Source organism: Elephantulus edwardii, unplaced genomic scaffold (assembly GCF_000299155.1).
Source record: "Elephantulus edwardii isolate Elephantulus edwardi_28Jun2011 unplaced genomic scaffold, EleEdw1.0 scaffold00075, whole genome shotgun sequence".
Classification (NCBI taxonomy): domain Eukaryota; kingdom Metazoa; phylum Chordata; class Mammalia; order Macroscelidea; family Macroscelididae; genus Elephantulus; species Elephantulus edwardii.
The window spans coordinates 5,558,117-5,570,695 of NW_006399825.1; positions in this window are offsets into that span (position 1 = coordinate 5,558,117).

A 12,579-nucleotide genomic window follows, 5' to 3' on the forward strand; every position below is an offset into this window, starting at 1 on the left:
TTGAAACTTTCCTCTTTCGGATAATCCTCATAGTTTGATGCTTATCAAGGTTCTACATTCTATCCTCCTCCTGGTGCTCCTGCACATTCTCCCACCATAACTTAATTAACAGTCCACTCAAGTGACCTCTGCTGCTGTTCATTGCTGATATTCCTAAATCCAGACATCTCTTTGGAGCTCATGCTTATGTATACTCAGGTCCACCTACTGGACATTTCCATTAGATATCCAGAAGGCCCTCATGTGGCAGAATTCACTGCTGTAAAGAATGGGAAGGAAGCAATGTCTGAGGATCTCTTGAGACCCTTGTTGGCAGACAGGAAGATGAATTCTGGAGATTTAGATTGTGCCATTGCTTGGTGGTAAGTATAATACTGTTAATACAGTGAGCATTAAGAGTGGACTTTTGAAGCTTCCTCTCTGAGACTCTAGTTGTATGGTTTGACTTTCATGCCTGGAATTCTTGAATAAGGAAATCCTTAGACTTTTGTAGTTTTTAAAAAATTCTGTGGAGGCACAGGGTAGAGGTTGTTGTTGTTGTTCTTGTGTACCGTTGAGTTGGAACCAACCCAAAGCTCACTATCTAGTGGGTTTTCAGAGGCCGTTAATCCCATGGGAGGATATTGCCCATCCTTTTCCCACAGAGCAGCTGGTGGATTTAAACCACATGCCTTAAGGATTGCAATGCAGCTTGCCACTAGGCCACCAGAGCTCCAGGTTAGAGGTTAGGAAGTAAAGTCTACCCAACTCCCTAAATATAGACCAGCATCTGAACCCACATCAGTACAGGACCACAGTGAGAATCATTGCTTTGGGCCATCCCGTCAGACAAGCAGTAGACCCAAGTCCCTTGGTTGATTTATCCCTCCCTAGAGAAGACACCTCTGTCAATAACATCCATTATGAGATCATAGCCAGAGTCTTGACGCCCCTCTTACCCATTCCTTATTATTGCTTACTTCAGAGAAATATTCTTGAGACACAGAAATCTATGTCCCATCTATCCCCAACATTTTTCCTAGATTTTATAGCTGAAAGTTGCATCTGATCTTGTCACACTGTTGTGTTTTTGAAACTTCTTCAGAGGTCATCCACTGCCCACACAAAGTGAAGTCTTTTAATCAGGCACACAAGATCCTTTCATCATCTGCCTTCTGGTTAACCTTTTATGCTTCATCTTACCATGTGACTCCCATCCCTCTGCCCTCCCAGTGTACTTTCTGCCTACAAGGTTCTACTACGCTTTGACTCCTCCCTGGAAATATCCTTTCCCTTTCTCAAGTTGCTCTCTTTCATAAAGGCTTCTTGTTGTTAGCTGCCATCTATGGGGTCCAACTCACGGGCACCCTATGTATGAAAGCATGGAAACCTGCTCTATCATGCGCCATCTTCACAATCAATGCTATATTTGAGCCCATTGTTGCAGCCACTATTCAAGCCATTTCGAGCCAACCCATTGAGGGTCTTTGTTTTTTCTTTTTTTCTGACCCTCTACTTAGGTAGTCTCTTTTCAATGCCTCATTTATGACCAACTTAACCTCGCAAACTATGTATGAGTTTTGTTTTGTTTTGTTAAGTGCCCTCAAGTGGCCTTTGACCCATAACAACCTTGTGAACAACAGACCAGAACCTTCACCTTCCCTGCACCTCCTCATGATCTTTGCCACGTTTGAGCCCCTTGTTCCAGACACTGTGTTAATCATCTTGCTGGAGGACTTCTCTTTCTCTGACCCTGTACCCTCCCCAGCAGGAAGAGTGAACTTACCACATTCATCGTCACTCAAGAATGCTGCCAGCTAGGAAACAGTCTCTGAATACGTGTTTGCTGTGAAGAAGGGGCTGGGGCGGGGGTGGTGTGTGTGTGTGTGTGATGTGTGAAAGATGAGACCAGCAAGCCAGCAGGACTGGGAATGCAATACTGACAGCCAGGAGGGTTTGATCGGAATTCCCACTGCATCATTTTTCAAATGTGTAACTTGCAAAAGTTATTTGACTGTTCTGTACTGCAGTTTCCTCAGTTATTTAAAAAAAAAAAAAAAGACATAATAGTACCTACCACATGGGGGGTTTATGAGCATTAAAATACAAAGGACTCAACACAGTGCGAGGACATGGGAAGCATGGATACGTGTCCGCTGCTGTAATTATTATCTGATCCTCACTCACATAAGATAAAGTTTTAATAAAGATAATGATTAGAAATGCTGTAAAGGACTTTTTCTTTTTTCTGCCCAGTTTTTAAAATACTTTCCAGGTTGGCCAATTCCTCTTATGTCTAAGTGGGAGGCAGAGATTACCTGTCGCTAGAATCCTACAAGGAGCCCTATTGGTACAATGGTTAGGCAATAACGTGCTAATGGAAAGGTTGACGGTTTTAACCCACAGTCACTCTGTGGGAGAGAAGGGTAGGCTCTCTGTTCCTATGAGGTTTGCCTCCTAGGCAACCCTGTGGGGCCGTTGTTGTTGTTAGGTGTTGAGTCAAGTACGATTCCTAGCAACCCTATGAACAATCAATCTGAGCCCTGTCCTGTCCTGTGGCATCCTCACAATCTTTTTATTTTTTTTAAATTTTTATTTTCTGTTGGTTTGCTAACAAAGTTCATATACATTGTGTTTCACACTATCCTTCATTCCTCACAATCTTTGACCTGATTGGGAGTCTTTCTCTCCTTTGCTATTCCTTCACCTTGCAAGCATGATATCCTCTCCAAAGAATAGCCTTTCTTAGCAACATGCCCAGAGCACGTGAGGTTAAGCTTCAATATTCTTGCCTCCAAAGAGCACTGTGGCTACACCTTCTCTAAGACTTATCTTCTCTTTTGGCAGTCCCTGGGATCTTCTGCACTCATCTTCCAGTACCACAGTTCAAAGCAATCAATTCTTTTTGTCATCTTTAGTCATTATCCAACTCCCAGACATATAGCAAGAAACTGAAAAGATGATAGGCTGAATCAGGCACACCTTAGTCTTCAAACTAACATCATTACTCCTCAGTAATTTGGAGTGTGTGTGGGAAACCTACTATGTCAGCATCTCAAAAAAGAAATTCAAGAAAAACCAGTCTCTGAACAGTAGTCAAGGCAAAGACATATAGACAAATCAATAAACTAATAAGACAAAGTAGAAATAGTGTACCCTATGGGGCAGTTCTACTTTGTTACATAGGGTTGTGATTAGTCAGAATTGACCCAACAGCACACATGAAGAAGAAACCCAAAGAGACAGAATGTGCTTGCAGTTAGCACTTTAGCATATGACTCAGGTTGGACTGTTAGGCTTACCTGATCCAGGAGCTAATGATGTCAGGGACCTAGTGATGCCAAGCAGTAGGGACAGATAATTGCAGCCCAGTCATGCCCACTTTGTTTGTCCAGACCAAGTATCTTAATCTCAGCATCACTGCTGGCTGTGCAGGATCGATTATGTCCTCACAAGGCTGATTTGGTGGCATGGCTATCTCTGTGTGTCTGTCTGCTCCCAAGAATCCCCTTAGTCCTGCCAAGCATGCATCTCTGTCCACTCTAGAAATGCTTTCAATCAACCAGCATTCTTTCCTGCTTTTATCAAACTAGATCAGGTTTTCTTAGTTGCAATTAAAAAAACCTGCCCATGTATGAGACAACAGATCAGATCATTTAATAAGATGTTAAGTACACTATTTCTACTTTGTTTTATTGGTTTATTGATTTGTCCATATGTCTTTGACTTGGTTACTGTTCAGAGACTGAGTTTCCTTTATTTTCTCTTTCCCGTGGCACTGACATATCAGTTTTTTGCAATTAGCCTACCTCTATTTTCCCTTCCCCACCCCAATCTTTATTTGGTGTTGATCAGCACAAGAGAATGTTAGCTGACTGTGTCTAAGTAACATATTTTACAGAAAGGGAACTTGAAACGAGGGACACGTAGTGAATGGCTTATCTGCAATAGAATCTGGCTCCAAACTCCTAGTCTAAAGCTCCCACCTCTATCCATCATGTTGTTAGCTGGTTGCTGTGGAATTGACCTCAGCTTCACAGTGGCCCCATGCACAACAAAACAAAATGCTGCCTGTCCTAAACCCCTTCCTATAATCAGTTAGGATTAGATGATTGTGGTCCACAGGATTTTTATTAGCTGATTTCCCGAAGTAGATGGCTAGATTTTCTTTCTAGTCAATCTTGGTTTAGAAGCTTTGCTAAATCACTTTCCTCAGCGACATGAAAACATAGCACTTATCCAGTGACAGATGGGTGAGTCATGGCTTCACATAGGATGCATTGAACAGGAATTAAACATGGATCCCCACATGTTGCTGTTGTTTTGTGCTGTCAACTCAAATCTAACTCATAGCTGACCTTCTAGCAGGTTTCCAGAGACTGAAATCAGATGGGAGGAAACTGTGTGTCTTTCTCCCTTGGAGCAGCTGGTGGATTTGAACCACCTGACTCTTGACCTGGCAATGCAACTCTTTACTCATTAGGCCATGTGAGCTTCCTGATGACTCAGGTGGAAGACAAAAATTCTATCACTGAACTTCCCCTTTTCATTACACCATGAGCCCAGTGACCAGAAATCAGACAAAGATCAAGGTTAAAATCAGCCCAATTTATCATGTTTCCTAGGTTTTATGGCAATATGGTAAAGATTCACATTTTTAGAGTTTCACATAATTTACAAAGCAGTAATTTTATTAAGTTATCTTAACTGCTTGGAGATAAGGTAATCAGTACTTTAAAAAAAATAGATGTTGATATTCATGATAAACTTAATAACATTTCTTCTGCCTCTGACTTTTCATTTTTCCTTTTACATTTGCTTTCATTTTGAAGTTGAAGCCACAAAATGAGACAATTAGGAAGAAAAAAGCCCATTAATGTATTTGAACAAAAGAATCTGTTGGTTAAAGCTATCATAAAACTATATTGAGTGTTGTCATTAATCTTCATTTTATAAACCACTAAACAAAAAGCTCATAAAGTGACTTAGCTGAAAGTAAATAACCGACAAATGGCAAAGCTATGTCATGGTTCACTTAAAAAGGCATATAACGTATATTGAGCATTTAATGTGTTTGGCTGGATAAGCAGGATACTGTGCTAGTGAACCCATTCTCTCTGTCATTGGCTATAAAGTCAGAACTAATTAACAGCTGACCCTCCCGTTGGCTTCTGAAGCTGTGAATCCCATGGGAAGAGATTCCCCAACTTTCTCTCATGAAGCCACTGGTATATTTGAACAGCCAGAGAGGTGAGGCCTTTCATCAGCAGGAGTCACTGGTGAATTCAAACAGCCATAGAGAGGAAGCCATACAACTCCCTAGGAACGCTGCCTATAGAGCTCTCTAAATGAACCATAGATTTCTAAAACCAGAACATGCCAGTCTTCTTATTGTTGTTGCTAGGTGTTGTCTCTGTGGACAACAGACCTGAAACTTGTCCTATCCAGTGCCATCCTCATAGTCTCTATTAGGCTCAAGCTTATGGTAGTCATCACGTTGATGACATTGAGGGTCCTTTCATACTGGGGGAAACTACTGTCAAGGAACTATCTAAAGTTCTAAAGAGCAAAGATGTCAGAATAAAGACTAAGGTATGTCTTGGTATTTTCAGTTGTTTTTATGATCTGAAAAAGTTGGACAATGAATAAGGAAGACATATTCATTATTAAAGAACAATGGATGCTTTTGAATTGTGGTGTTGGAAAAGAGTATTGAATATGTCATGGGCTGCCAAAAGAATAAACAATTGTTTTGGAGCAAGTGCAACCTGAGTTCTCCTTAGAGACAAGGATGGTGACGTTTCATCTCACTTACTTTGGGCATATTTTCAGGAGGAACCAGTCCTTAGAGACATCATGCTGGGAAAGATGAAGAGTAGACTAACAAGAGATTCCATTATTATCTAAAATTTTGCTCGAATGTACTCTCTAATTTTATATGCAGTTCTGTCTGCCCACTGGGTAAGAAGTTGAACTCAAAGGCAGGCCACTGGAATCCACCAACTGCTACATGGAAGAAAGATGGACAGAGTCTTCTGATACAATTTATAGCCTCTAAAAACTCACTAGAGGGTCAGCCATGTTTAGTTTAGTTTTAACATCTAGTAAACCAATAAATAATTTTCTATTTACACACAAATTTTGTAACTATATCTATTTGGGAGCTATCACGAACTAGATCAGATTTAAAAGTTTTAATGCAATTGTATGTTTTTACATCATTTTGTTTAGATTTCCTAAAATGAAAAAACTATGATTCTGGGATATACTTATATTAAAAATTGACAAAAATATAAAGTCTACCACATCATTATATTTATTAATCATTAAAACGTATAGTGAATAAACCATTTTCATCCTGATGGTATACACTGTGATAGTTTTAGTCTCTGATTTTTCCCAATTATTTGTATAGATTTGGAAAGATATGTGTAAAAAAGAAGCTAAGGACTCCTACATAAAATGAATATTTTAAATGTGGTTGAATAAAGCAGAAAAACCTAATTCTTGAATATTGTTAAAACTGGTACTACACAACCAAAGTGCTAATGAAAGCTAGGATCATAAAAGAAATTTTTTTTCATAAAAGAAATTTTATCTCCACTTTTTCCCACCTAAAGTTCAAAGGGTGAGGGATTTTGAGTGAAAAAGTAGATAGTAGTGTTAGAAATCAAGATAGGCGATGGAAGGAGTAGGGAAAAGAAAGGTATGGATAGGCAGTCTCCAGTCACGTCATAAACAATAAAAACTTTTCAAAAACTGTGGCTGATAAAAAGTTTGGATAAAGGAGCGTTTCATTTTCAATCCAGGTTATAGGTGTTAACGGATTACCACTTGCCTCAAAACAACACTTCAATCACTTATTATGCTGCTGAGAGCTGGACAAATGAATGAGGACAACAGATGAATTTTGAGCTTTTGAACTGCGGTGTTGGAGAAGAGTACTGAACATCCTATGGACTGCCAAAGAACAAACATGTCTTGGAGAAAGTGTTCCTTGGAGGTAAAAGCGATAAAGCTTCGTGCCACGTATTTTGGGCATGCTGCTAGGAAAGGCTATTCTTTGGAGAGGGACATCACGCTTGGGAAGGTGGAGGGGACAGCCAAAGACCCTGCAGCAGATGGATTGACACAGCGACTTCAACAATGGGCTCATTGATGAGTATGGCACAGGATACGGTTCAGATCTGTTGTTCCCAGATTCACCTGACTCTACCAATCCTAAACAATGCAACGAGGCCTCTCCACCGACTGGCCCCGCCCCGTCGGGGCCCTCTCCGCGGAGTCCTGCCTCCTCGGCCTCGCACTTCCTCAACGACGCGTTTACGTCTGTGTCTCGGGTCCTGATTGGCTAATATTAGAACCGCTAACGGCTGCAGAGTTTAAACCGGAGCCCGGGCGGCGGCTTCCAGCGGAATCACGGGTGCTTGGTGGTGTTTTCCCCACGCGAAAAGGGAGGTGAGTCAGTGACCTGCAGCCTTCGGAGTGGTCGCTCCCTTTAGCGGAATTGTTGCTGTTCTCCAGCCGAACCTCCCAGCTTGTCCCGCAGTCCTGGCGGTTCTCTGCCCTCTGACATCCTGGGTCACGTCCACCGCGCTCTCTTGCTGTTTGCATCGGAATCGCTTGTCTTTTCTCCCCGGGATTTGAACTCCTCCTGACTGGACTAGAGGAAACTGGCTTCTGTTGTTAACCGCAGTTTGTGGCTCTTTGTGCTCCTGCGACTCTGGTGACAGAGGGTGCAGAGAGTTGCGTTGCTAATCCAAAGGTATGCCTCGCAGCTCTTCGAGAAAAAGATGGGAAGTCTCCCCACATGCCATTTACAGTCTCATACCCCCTCTGGAGGGTCTGCTAGGAGTCGATTCCGACCCCATGGGTATGAGTTTTGTAAATGCTGGATGGATGAGCGGTGGCGTTGTTGGGTACCATCAAGTCCAGAATGACTCAGTGACTCTATGAACTCTGTCTTATCCTGCACCTTCCTCATCATCTCTGACAAACTGGCACCGATTGCTGCAATCACTGTGCGTTGCAATCCATCGGGTTGAGGGTGAGTGTGAGGGATTGCTAATCCAAGTTTTTGAAGAAGTTTTCTGCGTTAAGGCGCTTCTTTGTTAGGACCTATCATTTTCTGGTTATTAATTACTATAGCTAGGTGCTGAGGACTATTACAGTGATTTTATGTGCACTGCCCAGTCCTGTGCCATCTTAACAGTTGATGTCTTTGAGGCCATTGTTGCACCCACTTGTGTCAGCCTGTCTGTTTCATTGAGAGATTTATTCTTTTTTTGCTAACCCCGCCCCCCCTTACCAAGCATGATGTCCTTCTGTAGGTGTAGGTCCCTCCTAATGACATGTATAATAAAGCAGATCAGAAGTCTCACCTGTTTCTAGCGAACATCCTGACTGCACTTTTTCCAAAGCAAATTTGGCAGTCTATGGCATGGTTAATATTCTTTGCTAGCGCTACAATTTAAAGGCATCTTTCGTTTGTTTTTCTTCTTTGGCCTTAATTGTTGTCCAGCTTTTTCATGCATATGAGGCAATTGAAAATACAATGTCTTTGGTCACGTTAATCCTTAAGGTGGCAAATTTGCTTTTTATTTAAACCATTGCTATTAGGTGCCGTCAAAGTACCACAACTCATAGTGATCCTATGAACAGCTCTTCTGAAAGCTGCCCTGTCCTATACCATCTTCTTCATCTGAGACACTAGAGCCCATTGCTCAAGTTTCAGTGTCAGTCCATCTCCTAGAAGGGCTTCCTCTCCTCCACTGACCCTCCATTTTTCTAACTGGGATGTTCCTCTCCTAGGAATAACCTTGCCTATGTGTCCAAAATAGGAAGAACATTTTCAGCAGATTTGCCCAATGCACAATGCTGTTTGATTTCTTCACTGCTGCTTCCTGTTGGTGTTGACTGTGGATTGAAGTAGATGATGTCCTTGACAGTATTGTTCATTTCTCTTTTTCATGATGTTGCTTCTTGGTCCAGTTGTGGGGAATTCTGTTTTCTTTATGTTGAAGTATAATCCATATTGAAAGCAGTCGTCTGAATTTTATTAGTGTTGTAGAATGAATTGTTATTGTTGACATGCCATTGAGTATGACTCATAGTGACCCTATAAACAGCCATCCTCCTCATCATAATCCTCATCATCTCTGACACACTAGAACCCATTATGTTCCGCAAAATATGTGTCAGCTTAGCTAGGCCATGATTTTCAGTATTATGTAATTATCGTCCCTCGTGTATTCTGTTGTAATCGTTCTGTGTGTTGTCAATCTTAACGTTTATGATAATAACTCACCACTTACTGTCAAGTGAGCTCTCTGATAGCCTAGTTGTGCAGGCAACCCCAAACCCCCGTGGTTGTGGTGTGGTGGTGGTGGTGAAGTGCTGTCAAGTCGAGCACAACTCATAGCTACCCTGTGAACAAAAGGTCTGGACTATGTTCAAATCCACCAGCAGCTCTGTGGGAGAAAGATGAGCAGTCTCTGCTTGTATAATTAGCTGCCTCTGAAAACCCACCAGTCAGTTGTGGGTCAGTTCCCGCTTGATGGTACTCATCAACTCATCTGTCAAAGTTTGTCATACTGTCATGACCTGCATGATGTGAAAATTGTGCCACTGACATTTCAGATATCAGTAGGGTTACCCATGGTGGACACATTCAGGATAGCTTCCAGACTAAGTTTAAGAAGAAGGGTTAGTCTTCTGAGAGAGGTGGGTTAAGAAGAGAAAACCTTATGAATAGGAGCTAAACATTGTTTAATTTGGAATATTATTTCCTTTGACTCTTGTACATTTCATCTTGCAAAGTCTGTGTTTATGTTACAATTCCTGTATATGTTGTAGAAAAAAGGTGTTTGCAGTAGGTCATTAGTCTTGAAAATTGTGTTATTGTGTGCCAGAGTCGCTTGAGACTCATAGCGACCCTATGTACATGAGCCCTAAACACCACTCTATCCTGTGCCAACCTCGTTGTCTCAAACACACTCATTCCCAGCGCTCCACTCACAGAATCGATCCATCTCATCGAGGATCTTTCTCTCCTGCACTGTCCCTCCATCTCCCAAAGATTATGCCCCTCTCCAAGGACCAGTCCCTCCTTGCAACATGCCCAAAGTATGTCAGACGAAGCTTCAGAATCCTTGAGCACTCTGGCTTCACCCTCCTCAGGACGAGATTAATTTAAAATGTATTGCCCTCATGACTCATAGCTGACCCTCTTTGGGACTTCGAAGTTGTAAGTGGCATGGAAGGAGATTGCACATCTTTCTCCCATGAAGCTGTTGCTGGAGTGTTTAACCCTCCTTGAGCAATCAGAGCTCCTGGAGGTCATTTGACACCTTAGCAAAACCCAAAGTTTTAAGGAAATCATATTTGGAGGAGGTTTATAAGAGAACTGAAAACTTTTGAGTATAAACAGTTATTTTAATGGGTTTTGTTGTAAAGGGCTGAGAGGAATGGGGTTAAGTGGAAATTAGAGAGCTTAGATGAAAAAGAAAACACCACCAAACAATGTTTGTATATTGATGAGAAGGATCCACTAGAGTTGAGACAGAAGAAAGTTGTTGGGAGTTGTGCCTACTGGGAGGCAAGAAGGAAGGGATCCAGTGCACAGGTGGCAGGATTGACCTTAGCTAGACACATAGTTTATCGGTAATAATACCACCACCGTTGAATTCGTTCCAACTCTTTATGGCCCTCCATTGGGTTTCTGTGGAAAGGAGACAGCCTCCCTTTCTGCCTTTCCATTAATAACCAGATATACTTTACATTATGCTATAAGCACACCATCAAGGCTCCTTATCCATAATAATAGAAGTGATGTTAGTAGGTAGGGTATTGTAGTGAAAATTCTTTTCCGATTTCTCCAGTATTCTCAGAGGAAATGACAGTGACCTAGACTTTGAGAGATCGGATCACAGCAGTGACAGGTATTAGACTCTATTAAGAATCTACAAACATTGAAGTAGAGCATCTTCAAGACAGGGAGAGAGTGCTGTAGGAAAAACTCCTACAAGCTGAGACGACTGCAGGAGAAGCTGTGTCTTTGGGCAGAGGCTGGTTCATGACTGGGAAGGGAACACTGAGAAAAGAGGCTGAGGTTAAAGAGAATTTATTTTTATTTTTTTAAATAAAATTTTTCTTTTATGCTGGTTTACTTAACAAAGTTCATACACATTATTTTTTAAACCAGATCTTTCCCATTTCCATTACCCACCCCACCCTCCACCCATCAAATTGTGTGATCCTGTGATTAACAACCCATCCATTGTCCCTCCTCTGTACCCAACCTCCCACCCTTGGTTCCTCATACATATTCTACAATAATAGTCTTATACAGTATTTGTCCTTATGGAACTGGTTAGTTAAAGAGGATTTCTTGATGCCAGATTTTCAGGAAGGATAAGATAAGATAGGGGGGCTGTTATTTTTTCCTGTGCTATTGTTATAAAGTCCCATAAATGTGGCTTACAACAACAGAAATGGATTCTTTCACAGAGCTGTAGGAGAGAAGTCATTGACTACTCCAGAAGTTCTAGGGAGAATCCATTTCTCATCTCCACCAGCTTCAGGTAGCTACCAGCATTCCTTGGCTGTGGCCACAGCATTCTGTATTCACATTACTTTATCCTCCTCTGGGTTTTGTCTAATCTCCAGCTCTTTTATGATACACTTATGATGCCATAGGGCAATTCAGGGCAATCCCCTCATCACAAGATTCTTAATTTAGTCACATCTGAAAAGCCTCTTTTCCTAAATAAGATAACATTTATAAAGTCTGATGGTTGTGGTTGTTATTCTTGTTATGTGCCATAAAGTCACCTCCAACTCATAGCAACCCTATGTGCAACAGCCCTAAACCCTGCTCTATCCTGTGCCAATCTTATTGTGTCTTATACACCTATACCCATTACCCCAGTCACTGAGTCAATCTATCTCATCAAAGATCGTCCTCTCTTGCTCTGTCCTTTCACCCTTCCAAGCATGATATCCGTCTCCAAGGACTGGTCCATCCTTTCAACATGGCCAAAGTATGTCTCCGAGGAGCAACCTGGTTTTACCTTCTCCAGGATGAACCTATTTGTTCTTTTAGCAATCCATGGTATAGTCAACACTCTTCTCCAGCACCACAGCTCAAAGGCATCAATTCTCCTTCTATCATCATCCTTAGTCATTGTCCAGCTTTCTGATGCATAACAAGTAATTTAAAAGGCTATGGCTTCTATCAGGCACACCTTAGTCTCCAGACTGACATCGTTGCTCTTCAGTACTCTGGCGATGTCCCTGACAGAGACTTTCCCAGTGCAGTTCATCTTTTGATTTCCTAGCTGCTGGTACCAAGAGTGTTGATTGTGGAGCCAAGCAAACTAAAGCTGTTAACAATCTCAATCTCTCAGCCATCTGTCTTGGTGCTGCTGCCAATCAGCCCAATGGTGAGAATTTTTGTTTTATTAATATTGAGCTTCAATCCATATTTTTTAATTAATTTTAATGAAAGTTTACAGAGATTTAGGGTTTCCAGTCATTCATTGTGGCACTTTTCTTCCTGCCTCCCCCCCCCCACCCCATTCACTCTTCTTCTTGGAAAGT